This window comes from Bos taurus, chromosome 7 (assembly GCF_002263795.3).
Source record: "Bos taurus isolate L1 Dominette 01449 registration number 42190680 breed Hereford chromosome 7, ARS-UCD2.0, whole genome shotgun sequence".
Classification (NCBI taxonomy): Eukaryota; Metazoa; Chordata; class Mammalia; order Artiodactyla; family Bovidae; genus Bos; species Bos taurus.
In genome coordinates this window covers 78,121,463-78,136,220 of record NC_037334.1, presented here as the reverse complement: position 1 = coordinate 78,136,220, position 14,758 = coordinate 78,121,463, and the positions used below count along the sequence as shown (strand labels likewise).

The window sequence follows — 14,758 nt, the reverse complement described above, 5'->3', positions numbered from 1 at the left end:
AAAATTAGAGTCAGAAATACAGGAATTATAACATGATCTCTATTTCTGCTAGAACTATATGATACATGCAGCTCTTCTGGCTCCTCAGAGACTTAGTTTCTTTCCTAAGTGTAGAGATAATATCCACTCTTTCTTAGCCACAGGCTAAAATGATATAATATATGGAGTTGTATTATAAAAATTAAGATAATTAGAAGAAAAATTAAGAGAATTAGAAGAATAAAAAGCAATTGTTAATAAGTCATCATTTTCTCCAAAGCACCTGATGATTTTTTATTGAGGTATAATTTACACAGAGTGACTTAAAAATATAGCTCAATTCGTTTTAACAAAGTTATGCATTCAATAATCTACATACCAGTCAAGATATACAGCTTTTTCATCACCCTAGTAATATTCCTCGTGTCTCTCCCAGGGAACCTCCTCCAGTCCCTCAGTGATTTCTTGGATATGACACCAAAAGCATAGGCAAGAAAAACAAGAATAGACAAGAGGGGCCACATCAAATGACGTGGGCTGTCATTTCCTTCTCCAGAGGATCTTCCTGACCCAGGGATCAAACCCATACCTCCTGCATTTTAATATTTAGCCTAGATTCATTATTATTTTCTAAGAATCTGTACTTCATCCTGAAGATGACCTCCTCTGCCAAAGGGGAGCATATCTTGCCAAAGGACACAAGTACAAGCTTCATCAAGTGACAACCTTCTTTCCTCTAAGTGAATTTCACATAGAAGAAAATGATATGAAAGGGCCTAGAAGTAATGCCCAGTACTCCAAATATGAGCAGAAGACAGAGTTGATTAAAATATATATCTTCAGAGCAAGAGTGAGAATATGTGTGTGTGTGTGTGTGTGTCTGTGCATAATTTCTCATTTACTTATTCCTAATGGTCCTGAAATTAATGTATCAATGAAAATTAAAGTATGAAAACCAATTTGATGCTCTCACATGAAAACCATTATTAAATTTCAGTCTATAAAAATACAATACTGCAAGTTATCCATAATATAAAAGGTATCATCATTTTTATTCCTACTTTCATTGAAAAAGAAATATTCAATCAGATTTTCTCTTGATCACTTTATTCAATAACCTTTGAAATCGTCTCTGGCATGAACAGATAATAATTCTGAATTAAAATCTCTTTCTCAGACTCATTTTCTATGTCTGGGGTTTGACTGTGCAACTTGGAAGCAGAGTATATTATTTTTGTTTGTTTGTTTGTTTTTTCCCAATCAGCACTTTTATATTAATTTCCAAATAAATTTAAAAATGTCAAATGTTAGGTGTTAGCTATATACTTTTATTTACTCCATGAGATGAAGCGTTATCATTCTATGCATTAAAATTCTTGCAGGCAGTACAATTTCACATGCATTACTTGTGACTAACTTGGGCTTGGTGTTTAAGGTTATAATATTACCATTAGTAAAAATGAGGAGGACCAATATACAATATGCAATACAAGACAGGGGTCTCTCATGAAGTCAGTGCAGACTTTGTTACAGGTATTGTTAATGCAGCTGAAGTCATGTGTCAATAAATGTTGAAACTAGGCTGGGAGAACAAACTAGGAGATGATGACAATTAACTCATGACACCATTGCTTAAACACAAGAGTGAAGAAAAAGGACAAAGATCCAAGTACATAATAAACCAAGAAAACTTCCTATGATAAGATTACCTACAGATCAGAATCCCCCATGGTTACTGGCAGAATGTGAAAAAAGTTCTTGATCTTGTGAAGTTAGAAGCCGGTCAGTCAATAACAAAACTAGAAATTTGTCAAGTGACTATATACAGGATAAACAGCTATCAACTTTTCTCATGAATGCATGGACAGGTATCAAAGAAAAAAGCAAGAGAAAGATCGTGCATATTTCATTAAATTAATAATAAATAACTTTAATTTTTACTCAACTGACTTTCATACATAATGCCTACTTATGCTTAATGTGATTCTACTAGAAAACACATTCACATTACTAAATGCTTAGTAGTTTACTCTTCCAGCTTAATATAATGAGACATTGTACATTTCTTTGGCAGAGGAGCAGACAGTTACAAAAGTACTACTAAAACTAAATGTTGCTGCTGCTAAGTCACTTCAGTCATGTCCGACTCTGTGCAACCCCATAGATGGCAGCCCACAAGGCTCCCCCATCCCTGGGATTTTCCAGGCAAGAACACTGGAGTGGGTTGCCATTGCCTTCTCCAATGCATGAAAGTGAAAAGTGAAAGTGAAGTCGTTCAGTCATGTCTGACTCTTAGCGACCCCATGGACTACAGCCCACCAGGCTCCCCTGTCCATGGGATTCTCCAGGCAAGAGTACTGGAGTCGGGTGCCATCGCCTTCTCCGAAACTAAATGTTACTAAATCCAAAACTAAATGTTATGGATTTGTGAGATACATGCCACTAAGTTTTACTATATATCCAGTTTGCAAAGAAATATACTTTGGAAACACAGAAGATAATTAGGCAATGGATAATTCAAATTAGAATTTCTAAACTTGTTTTGTTTCTAAATTAAGGCCAATAATAGCCTGTTTTGCTTCTCTATTTTTACAAGACTTTACATTTTCAAGACTTTGCCAATAGACATTAACCGTTGTGGTTCAATCCCATAAAGTATCTGAACCAGTCTTCACTGAAACAAGGGATATATCAGAAGGATTCTTAAATCAAATCTCATTCCTCAGACTCATGACTTGTCACATATTTAAGTTACTTTCAAGCAAATCACATCCCAAAGTTAAAGGTTTCAACAGCAGGCCTCAGCATTTATTTCCTGAAATCTCTCAAGGCTGTGTCCCACTTTTACAAAACTGGTTCCGGAAACATGCAAGCCTGTAAACAAACATGGGCTGTGAATCTGTTCCCTCCCCTAATGGAGGATGTCACCTTGCCCTTACAACTTGTTTAAAGAATGATGCAATGCAGCAAGCCCACACTGGCTCTTGATTTTGTTAATTTTCGGGAATTTTGTGAACTTTTGCTCAATAAAACCATGATTTAAAATTAAATGTTATAAACTTGTAGTGAAATTGATTATGTGGGGTAAAAGAATAGTAAATACCGCAAACTCAACACTTCTGGATTGCCTTGGGAGGTTACCATCACAAAACACCAGAAGTTTCCCATGAGTCCTGGAGGCTAGAAATCTTAAGTCAAACTGTCCCATGCTCATGCTAAAGGCTCAAGGGAGAATCCTTTCTTGGTTTTCCTAGCTCCTGGGGATTGCTGGTAAACTTTTGTATTCCTTAGTTTGTGGCAACATAACTAATCTCTGTCTCCCTTTTCACATGACCTTCTTTTCTGTTGCTCCTTTTAAGAACACCATCATTGGATTTAGGGCCCACCCTAATTCAATATGATTTCAGCTTAAATTGATTATGTCTCCAAAGACCATATTTCCAAATAAGGTTACGTTCACAGGTACCAGAGATTTTAAAATTTCATAACTTTCCTTGGGGACCCAATTCAACCAACAACTTCCGAATTACTTAACTACATTTTACTTTATGTTATATTCTTGGGTTTATAGTAGAAATATTTACACTACAGCAAACACTACAAAACCTGGCAAAAACTACAAATGAAGATTTGATTTACATTTTCTCTACAAGGCCAGAAGTAAATATTTCAGGCTTTGTGTGCTGCTTTGTCACTGCTGTTCAGTACTAAGTGGTGTCCAAGTACTTGCGACTCCATGGACTGTAGAACACCAGGCTTTATAGGCTCCCCTGTCCTTCACTGTCTCCAGGAATTTGCTCAGATTCATGTCGCTTGAGTTGGTGCTGCTATATATTCTCTGTAGCAACTACTTAACTCTGCTTTTATACAGTGAAAGCAGACACAGGCAATATACAAACAGGCTTAGCAGTGTTCCAGTCAAACTTTATTTACAAAAACAGGGAGTAGACCAGATGTACCCTATGGGGTGATAGTGGGCTGACCTCTGGTCTAGACTTAAGAAAGTAACATATAAAATATTAACAGGGTAGACAAATTTCAAAATGTGTCGCATCTTTATCAGTTATTTCACTAATATCACAAAAATTGATGAAATATGTTTAGTTTTTAGAAATTATTACTATTCACTTCAACAAAGAAATTAATTGCCCAAGTCACTGATGAATGTAAGTGAAGTTCCAACACATGTATTTTTGTATTTTCATACTTTTTGTTAGAATAAAAATCAATACTCATGTCAGAACTACCATGTTAATCAATCCGTTGCAACCATGAGTTAGTGACAGACATCAGAGTTTGGCAAAAATTAAAGGACAAAATTAAAGAAGATGCTTCAAGAACAAATTGGCCATGTGGAATTTAAAGAATATTGCATGTTTCAATATTTTTTTTGTAAATTCTGTCCTATACATTATAAATTTTATGAGTATGCATATATACACACATTTTGTTTTTCTAGAGAGTTGCTTGTTAAACTTTTTTGCCAGTACACCGCTACACAAACTCCTGAGTGTTGTAGTATTCCTGCAAATAGTAGTACATATATTGGGAATGTAAGCTCTGATAGGATGGTGATAGAAGTCCAAAACATAAAAGAGTGGAGAAACAAACATTTTTACCACTTCCAAAGACTGATCAAAACTTCAACCTTCAAAAATACATTCATGAGCATTAACATACATGATTAAGAAATCAGAACCCAAAAGAAAGCCTCACAAATGAGTAAATATTTAGTACTTTGACATTTAAATTTTGTCTTTCATTAGATTGTAATCTCTACACTTTTTTTTTTTTAATAGCACCTACCAAAGACAAGTGACACCAAGTTGCAATGACCACCTGGATCATACCTAAATTTTTGACATCTTTGCTACACTATGGCTTGGGCCACATTTTTATGGCCAGCTAGCCCTTGAACCTATGTCCTACTGCTTATGTGCTTTCCATTGGGTATTGATTCGTTTCTTTAGCCTTTCTAAAGGATAAGTTCCTTTCATTTCTTTTTCTTTAACTATAGATTGCTAACATACCTCTTAGTTCAGTTCCTCTACACTAGAAATATTATGAGAACTAAAGGAAGTAAAACATAGAATCAATCCTAAAGAAAATGAACCCTGAATATTCTTTGGTAGGACTGATGCTGAATATGAAGCTGCAATACTTTGGCTACCTGATGCAAAGAGCTGACTCACTGGAAAAAACCCTGATGCTGGGAAAGATTGAAGGCAGGAGGAGAAGGGGGAAACAGAGGATAAGATAGTTGGATGGCACCACTGATTCAGTGGATGTGAGTTTGTGCAAACTCCAGGAGATAGGGAAGGACAGGGAAGCCTGAGTGCTGCAGTCCATGGAGTCACAGATTCAGACACGACTTAGCAATGGAAGAACAACAATAAAACATAGAAAGTGTTCTTCAGAGAGTAAGTGCCAAACAAATGTATGCTATAACCATCCCTCCCACTAATTTTGCTATTACTAACATAATTATTAATTTTCCCAGTAGGCATCAGTTTTCTAAGAATCCAGGAAGCCTTTGTTAGGCTCCATGACTGGATATAAATGATATCTGGAAAATAAAATATAAACAATGCTATTTCTATTCATTTTTCTCATAAAAGTAACAGAACTAGTCCTGGTGGTATCATGCCATAAAATACATCATGTCAGAAAATGCTCTGGTCTCAAATAGCTGCATCCATGCATGCAGGCACCTACCCTGGCTGATGTCAGTGGATGGAAATGCATGTTGAATTCTATCTAACCTCCATCACTGCATGTAAAATCAAGCCATCAACTAAGGAGTGGTTATGGCATGATCATTTTTACATTGTGTGACATGTTCCTGTTGTACTGTCAACAAACATAAACTTTAATCTCCACAAAGAGAGTTTCTGTAAACCGTATGTCACACTAATGCTTTTATTTTGCATGCTGCTTTTCCCCAGAGAAATTCCTTTAACTGTGATTTCTTTACCACAATTGTAATTCATTTCTGACTGACATGCTGACAAAACTATTCCATTTCTTTATATGATTGTACAGTCATTGATTATTTCAACATATTTTTGCTCTCTCTTTTTCCTTTTAAAAATGAATACTGTTCCTATTGCCTGCACAGATGGCTTTGAATATACATTCAAGTTCAGGGATCAGTACATAATCCTCTCTATTAGATTTGCCATGCTTAATTTGAAATTTTATATCTTGACTTTGGACAGCAGATTGAAATCATTTCCTCATCACCAAAAACGTCCTTTAGAATTTAAAATTTATCAGAATCAAAATATCATGGTTTTAAAGACTGATGTGGCCTGTTTACACATAATAAATGAGAAAAATATTGAGAAATCAATGGAATCTTAAATTCAATTTTATGTCAAATTAGACTAATCCCAAAATGGGAAATAGGGATTGATAGTTTTGCTAGATGGTTGGATAACAAGCTAGTGATGCCACTACCTTTCTCCAAATATTTCTTTTTTACTCCTAAAGACATTTCACTTGTTCCTCAAGACCATATTATTGTTCTCTATTCATCTTGACTCCTCATTAATTTATGAGCATCATTCTCGATACCACTTGCCTCCTGCAGATATTCTGATTCTAACTCACTTACTTTCCCTTCTGCTCAAGTGAGATGTTTAAGAGTAGGGAGACCTATAGAGACATTCAGAATAGCTTTCTGTTTAGAACAATGGATCTTTCTCTTTTTCATCACCCTTGAAGATAAGAACTCTGCTCACCTAAGTCTCTTTACAGTTTTTGGAAACAATGTAATTTTTTACTAAACATGTATTTTGTTGACAAAAAAAAAAAAAATAATGAAATCGCACAAACTCTCCTTTCTTATTTCAATCACAATAAGTAATGTTCTTGAAGAAATCAACTTGGTTCCTATTTTACTAAGATCATTCTTCCTCACCCCTACATTTTTCCTGGAATCAGTTCCTTTGCTGAAGTGCCACCTATTATGATCATAAACATCAGTACATTTCATCCATAGATGATTATTTTTTTAATTGAAAAAATGAGAACTTTTAAGACATCAATTCACTGATGCAGTTCAGTGTTACAGAAAAAGATGAAAGTAAAAGAAATTTAAACAGCCTTTGTTTTACACACAGATTTAAGTCAGGTTTAATAAAACAAAGTTAATTTTACTGTAAGCCTCACAAATTAAATTTTTAAAAATTGTCTGAATTTGACTTTTTCTACTCTGTTTTAAAATTTATAATTTGTCATCTACTGAGAAACTGATATCAACTAATGAGAAAACTGATATGTTCTCTATTACATTTGTCATTTTACAGCCCTGAAAGATGGACATATTTCCATGAATTCAAAAATTAATGGTTTATTGATTTCAACTATCCAGAGGTGTTTTTGATTGCCAGGTATTCACAATGTGATGGTAGATATATATTGCTTGTTTTATCTGCATTTGGAATCTTAATTCAAAACTACAAAGTGTCACATGAAAAAGCTGCAAACTACAGTAGACAACTGTGCTGAAGAGTGTTCTATGGCTAAAGAATTAAAGTGTTATTGTACTAAGCTATGCTTTCTAACATGATGCTTAGTTATGTCTAGGTTTAAAACTGTCTATGTTTCATTTTCCTTGAAGTCCAAAAAAGAAGAAAGATACAAACATCTTAGATTTAGTAGTCATACATGTTACTATCTTTCTCTTTATTGTATGTTAGTCATCCAGTCGTGTCTGACTCCTTAAGGCCCCATGGACTGTAGCCCAACAGGCTTCTCTGTCCATGGGATTTCCCAGGCAAGAATACTGGAGTAGGTTGCCATTTCCTTCTCCAGGGGATCTTCCTGATCCAGAGATCGAACATTGCAGATGTCCTGCATTGCAGGCAGATTCTTTAGGGTAATTTTTAAGCACTTGATTTAGGAAGAAATAAAAGGTACCATCTGAGCCACCAGGGAAGTCATCCTCTTCATTGCTCATTCATTAATAAAATGTGAGATCAAGATCTAAATTTATGTTGAAAAAATTTCTGGTAATTCAAGAAATTTTAATGTCCTTTTTCTCATAACCCTTTATGTTTTTTAATAGTCATCGAATTGTTAGTTTATTTTGTTATTGTTGCTAGCATTTTTCTTTATCTTTCAATGCTGATTTCCCTTGAACAAACAAAAACATTTAGCTAAATTGATAAAACTACTGCAAAACAGGTATCTTACCTTATTTTGGCCTGACGCCAACAATGTTGCAAATTATTTTCAAAATCAAGACACAGGTAATCCTGTCAATCACATTCTACAAAAGCATAAGGTAGCATCATATTTTTTGCGCCTTTAATGTCTTATAACTCTACCGTAACTAATGGAGCTTCTATTCTCGGAAATTGAATGGGGAAGGCATTCCTGTAGAGTGTACCATTTCCAGACAATGTTCTCTTAATTTTTTAATGCAACTATTATTATGATTTATAATTGCACTGAAGGTTCTCTGTAATCTTTTTCAGGATATGTTCATTGTTATTAGTGAAATCCTTAACTCCTTAGAAGGGATGTTTCATAAACCTATTTTATAACACTTTACTGAAAAAGGACGCAAACCTTACTTTTTTATGGATCAGGTTAACACCTGCACATCTTGCAGGTCCTTAGAGATCCAAGTAACTCTAATTTACAGGGGTGTTGAATTTGAGGGTAATTTTTGAGCACTTGATTTAGGAAAAAATAAAAGGTACCTATTGTTTTATTAATATGTGTCAGATTGCTAAACTGTTTTCTATATTAGAGAAGCTGCAAGTTAAAATCTATGATGTGATTTAAAGACATTGGTAAAAAGTTGTTTCTTTCTTTTATAATCATCATTTGATGAAAATTTCTGCTAACTAATGAATTCTAACTGTGGAGAACATATCAAAATGTGTTTCTATAACCATTGCACTGGCTTGACTCAACAATGCCTAGTTTGGAAGAAAGCAGAGGTACTTTAGCAATATGGAAAATGTGTTCAAACTGGATTAGAATTCCAGTATTACAATTTTTTAAAACAGAGAATTCAAAAGAAGGAAAGTCCCTGTTGGACTATGTCAGTAGGGTCTATTACCCAAGATACTGGAGGGAACTCGCTATAAATATGTTTCAGTCTTATAGAAGGAACCTGGAGCATGGTGGAGAAGCAGGGCTCCAGCATATGAATTATACATGCCTCTTGACAGTGTATCAACACAATAATGGCAAGATAGAATTTCAATAAATTGTCTTCTGCCTTTCCAAATTTATCAAAAGCAAATTTCAGTTATGGCTAAGTTTTGAACATGATTTCTAATTTATCCAAAAAGTTATGGAGGAAAGAAAAATGTAGTGCTAAGAAATGCATTTAGCAAGCAAAATTAAATATGATTTTGAAATTAAATGTTTATTTAATTATCCTTTTAATGTATTAGACACTGGAGGTAAAACTTGAAAAAACTTGAGTAGGAATTAGTATCTGTCACTCTTATCAATATTTAGTCAGTGTATACAAAACAAATTCAAGAATAAGTGGAAGTCAACAATTGGGAGAGGGAATGGCTATTGAATGACTTCTAGAATAATCTAAAGAAAATGCAAAAGGATCAAATCAAATAGCTGCTTTTGGACACAGAATTATCAGAATTTTGGACCAACTCAATTATATGATTTTAAATCCAGAATGTGAGTGTAACCCATATAATAATAGAAAATAAAAAAGAAGGGAAAATGAATCCAGGTAAATCAAACTATCACATCAATTATTAAGGAGTCTCTCAGACACAAGTTTTTATATATTCTATTACAAGAGTATAAGAATAGGGAAGAAAAGTTCTTGCAAGGGGCTTCATGTTACAAGTAATACCAGCCATTTTTATATTTGGAAGACGTTTCTAATTTTACCAGAAATCGACAATGTATTCATTTGAGCTAAGTGTAAAACTGCAGCGCACTGCTTGTGCCCACATCCTAACAAAAAGCCATTTTGTCAAAGTAAAACTCTAAAGGAGATGAAAAATTATCCTAGGATGAAAGAAGAGAAAAATATGAAAACATGTCAGCAAATTTTGTTTTATTTTTAAATAGAATGAGCATTAATCATGGATTTTGAAAAGAAAGAAAAAAGTTAGTAGAGAGAGGAAATAAAATAATATCAACATGAGCCATACTTTAACATCCTAATGTTTTGTTGCCCTCTCAAAATTTTTATGAGATCTGCAGGTTTAAAGAATGTCCTTACCTTTAGTTGCTAAGTTGGGAAGCATTTAACTATTATTTATACTAACTAGATATTTTATAAAAGAAGTGTTAAATTCAGAAGTTGGATTAAACCATCAGGAAACACATATTCCAGTAAAACATTAACCACATGTCTTTAGACAATAGCAAACTTTGGGGTTTACCACATTAATTTCAACTGTAAAAAAAGTCCTTTAAAAATCTCTTCCTCTTCTGTAGACTCTAAAGTTTCTGAATTGAGATTGCATATGCTCTTAGTGTTTACTCTAGGTTAATTACATATGGTGGCCACGTCTCATTTTGGCATTCCATGCTACACTATTCATACTATACTACTTAATTTATAATCTGGCTAGATCACTCCATTGTATAACAGTCAACTGGAACATATTTTACTATCTTAGTTCCTAGAAAACCACTGTTGAGAATGAAATGGACTTAAATTGGCATTTCTCACATTATGTTAGGTTTCAAAAGACAGAGGCCAGTTGCTTTTAGCTAAATCAGACAAATGGTCTTGCCAAAATTTGCCAATACCAAATTCCTGGGCTACACATGGATATCATCATATATTAAGGCTACCTCCATTGCTGGTAAAAATGAACATATTTTTTAGAGATTCACAGTTAAGAAATCCCAATCACTGCTGCAAAAACAGAACAGAATATTCTATCTTCAAAATGTCACAAGCTAAGATATTTAGGTCTAGCATTCAACCCACTCCAGTGTTCTTGCCTGGAGAATCCCAGGGATGGCGGAGCCTGGTGGGCTGCATTCTATGGGGTCGCATAGAGTCGGACACGATTGAAGTGACTTGGCAGTAGCATTCATTTTTGTAGATCCTCAGGTTTTAAACTTTCTCTTCCATAACATTTCTTTAGTAACTATGTCTTCTGCAAATGTCTCATGATTTTTCCTCTCCACAAACATCCCAGAGAGAAGAGTGGTTTCCTGTAGGTGGTCATGCCCTGTCTCATTTTCTTAGCACAGAAATTGAGTTTTTCCCTCTGTGGGTCCCTTTATGACAATGGTCTTTGCAATACATAATCAACGCAAATACTGGGGGCATAGGAAAGGTAAGTCATGGTGTTTTATTTGATGAGATAAGAGAATAAACTACATATATCATATTAAAAGATGCTTCCAGCATTCATCATTGAATGAGTTCATTTTGCTGGAGGAAAACAAATACCCAAGATGATGACAAATATAACAAGCTTGATAATTATTTGGAAATAGAAGACAGAACTCTGAGAGCTCCAGGGCGGATGGCAAGAGGAGGGAAGAACTGCTGTAAATGGGTCCAAAGAAAAGTGTGTGTGTGTCCTTTGAAATAACAGAAGGCAGATAAGAGAACAAAATGGAGAGAAGAGAGGAACAGACAGAGAAGGCAGTCGACAGTGCAAAACCCTACAGCCAGGGCATCAAGAGAGATGACTCACCTTAGGGCACCAAGGAATATTTTACATAACTTTAATTTAAAAAATACATTTTTGTTAGGTGGGGATGGTATGATAACTGCTGTATTATTAAAAAAAACTCTGCTGTAGTCATAACATGCCTGTACGAATGAGCTGACTTGTGGATATTCATAAAAAAATATGAGTTTCATGTCTGCATGGACATGGTAAGGAATAGAAGCTATATGAAGATACAGCATGAAAACCTTGATCTCATTAGGGATTTGCAGAAATCCCCTTGAGAACTTTGGTATAAATGGAATTGCAGTTGGGGATGTACCAATTTTTCCTGGAATGCATGAAACAGCTTGCATCTGAAAGAGGTCCAGCTGATGTCTGAACTCTGCACAATTCTTAATTGCAAAGGTTCAGGTAAAGTCAGTGAGTACAACAATGCAGGCAGGAGACACTAGAGAGATTGGAAATGATGGAAACTTAGGATCTCCCGGCGTTTCCAAAGAGAAACACTTTTCCTTAATTTCACATCATTGTGGCCATATGTGGATGGCCACTCAGTGTCACTTAGAGTAACCACATTTTTTCCATGAGAAGATTCAAATTAAATATTTAGCTAAAATATCTTCATTAAAATGTCTGTGATATGTTTCCAAGCCCTGATATAAAGAGCTGAAATTTTATTGTTATAAAATTAATTAAAATGGTATATAAGTTTGTTCTTTTTCCGCTAATAAAAAACACAAATCCAAAACATTTAATTCTCCACTCCTTAACATATGACTCACATTTAATAGCCCAAGATTGAATTCCAGACACCACACCCACATTTCAGGAAGCAGTATGAAGGCGCTTGACAGTGTCAGAGAGAGTGAGATATTCTCTGAATTATCAAAAGAAACTTTCTTCTTCACGAAGGACAAAGACTTGAAGCAGCTGTCTCTTGGGGAAGGTTTCTATAAGGCCACCTGAAATTCCAAATATGTACCAGTGACTCTGAATATTCACTGGAAGAACTGATGCTGAAGCTGAAGCTCCGATACTTTGACTACTTGATGCAAAGAACTGACTCCTTGGAAAAGACCCTGATGCTGGGAAAGATGGAGGGCAGGAGGAGAAGGGGTTGGCGAGGATGAGATAGTTGGATGGCATCACTGACTCAATGGACATGAGTTTGAGCAACTCCACGAGATAGTGAAGGTCAGTGAAGCCTGGCATGCTGCAGTCCATGAGGGGGCAAAGAGTTGGACTACTCTTAGTGACTCAACAACAACACCCAGTGGCCTAGACTCAGTCATGTGGTCACATTTGCTATTAAGGAACTTTGGAAATATCGTCCTCTTCCAATTGCTTATTTGCCCATCTAAAATATTTATTTTGGAAGAAGAATACAATAAAAGCTTGGGATGTTCAGTCTCAAAGGATGACTATAAAACTCCCCCTCCCCATCCATGAAAAATTCTCACTATAATGAAAGTAATCCACTAGACAAAGTGTTGTTAATTTTACTCTCTAATGAATGTGCTGGTAACATGCTACAAAATGAAGTTCAAAACCATTTCAAGACATGTGGAGCTATTTCCAAAAGAACTGTTTTGAATCATTGATGTTTAAGATATATTTCAAAATTAGAGAAAAACTGAATAACCCATGTTACAGATACCCACATCCCCAGCAGCTAGACTTAACAGATATTAACACATTTCCATCTAAGTTCTCTCTTTCTTGAAACAAATTTTTAGGGAAAATTCCAATATGCAAAGGACTATGTGGAAATGAACTGTTTGAGGATGAATGAAGGCTCAGAAAGGCTCAGAAAGGTGCACCCTTTCTTTGTGCCACTCTCTATACACCAAATCTCCAATGTTCTACTGAGTATTAAGCTGGCAAGATCCAAGGAGGCATTGATAAAAAAAGAACAAACAAGTGCTATTTCTGAGCCTACTAGAATTAAGACTTCTACTACACAAACTGGAAAAATGAATCTGCATGATGACATTATTTATTCTGACTTTCTTATTTCTTTGCATTCAGAGTGACTTTCTGAAAAGAAGAAATTCTTTTAGGAAATTTTTTTAGTTAAAAAAAATGCAACTTTGGCCTCAATTCTCTCTATTTGAAGATGATCCTGTATGTCTATCTATTATGCACAGTGAGATGAAGTATACCATATAAGTCATCTGTAAGAATACTATGGCTTTTGATTTTACACAACTGGTTATAAAATAAATGTTTTATACTTTCATAAAAGCAAATGCATTTAAATTTCAAAGAGAAGCAAAAATTAAATGATGCTAAAACATGAAAACACAATTATATGATGATCAACCTTAGTCTATGACCATTTGCCTCTGAACTTGACTATGAGACACACTGAGATACCTAGTTAGATATTGCCCTGAAATTTTAAGCACTGACTTTGCCATACTAAATTGAAAGGAAGAAAATAATACATGGAATAATGAGACTCACAATTCTAAAAGAGGAATTCATCTAGAGTTTTTCTTGCCACTTTGGCCGTGATCCACTTAACAATATGGAACAGTAAGGTGGTTGGCACGTGGAAAACACGGGTCTCAAAATGTCAGGGACAAGTGGTATATTTCCACGTAGCACAGCCATAGCAAGCATTTTATTTCCCCCTGAAAGACTCAATTTGTCTAATTTATCTGAGACATGAACCCCGGAGAGTTCCTGAACAAGTTCTATACAATGTATTCTGCACACTTCAAAAGTAAGAAATAAATATGATATGACTTACCCTGACCTCCTTTCCAGTAATTCCTGACTTCACTCAGTCCTCGTTTCTAAAGAAAGAAAAAGCCAGAAGCACTTATTGTTAGTGTACCTACCAGTTATATAATTTAATCCAGAATACAATTCTTCAAAAATTAACTACTGAATAGCAGGTCTGTTTTCTTCTTCTTTTTCTTAATCTTTGACAAGTTGCTGAAATTGATTCTTTTAAAACCATTTTATTGAAGCATATCTGACATATGAAAAGCATACATATTTAATGTATGTATATGACTTGATAAACTTGGAAATAAGTATGCACTCATGAGACCATCATGACAATCTATGCCATAAGTATATCCACCACATCCAGAAGTCTCCTCTGAAAAGTGATTTAATGTTTGCTA

The 14,758-nt window shown here is 34.9% G+C and overlaps 1 long non-coding RNA gene across 1 annotated transcript in view; it reads right to left on the bottom strand.

Moving 5' to 3' along the window:
* Nucleotides 1–14,424, bottom strand: part of LOC132345838 (uncharacterized) — a 707,158-nt gene extending 692,734 nt beyond the window's left edge. Inside the window, exon 1 of the long non-coding RNA XR_009495422.1 lies at nucleotides 14,377–14,424. This is a non-coding gene — a long non-coding RNA (uncharacterized lncRNA). The remainder of the gene's footprint in view (nucleotides 1–14,376) is intronic.
* Nucleotides 14,425–14,758: the final 334 nt, after the last annotated feature.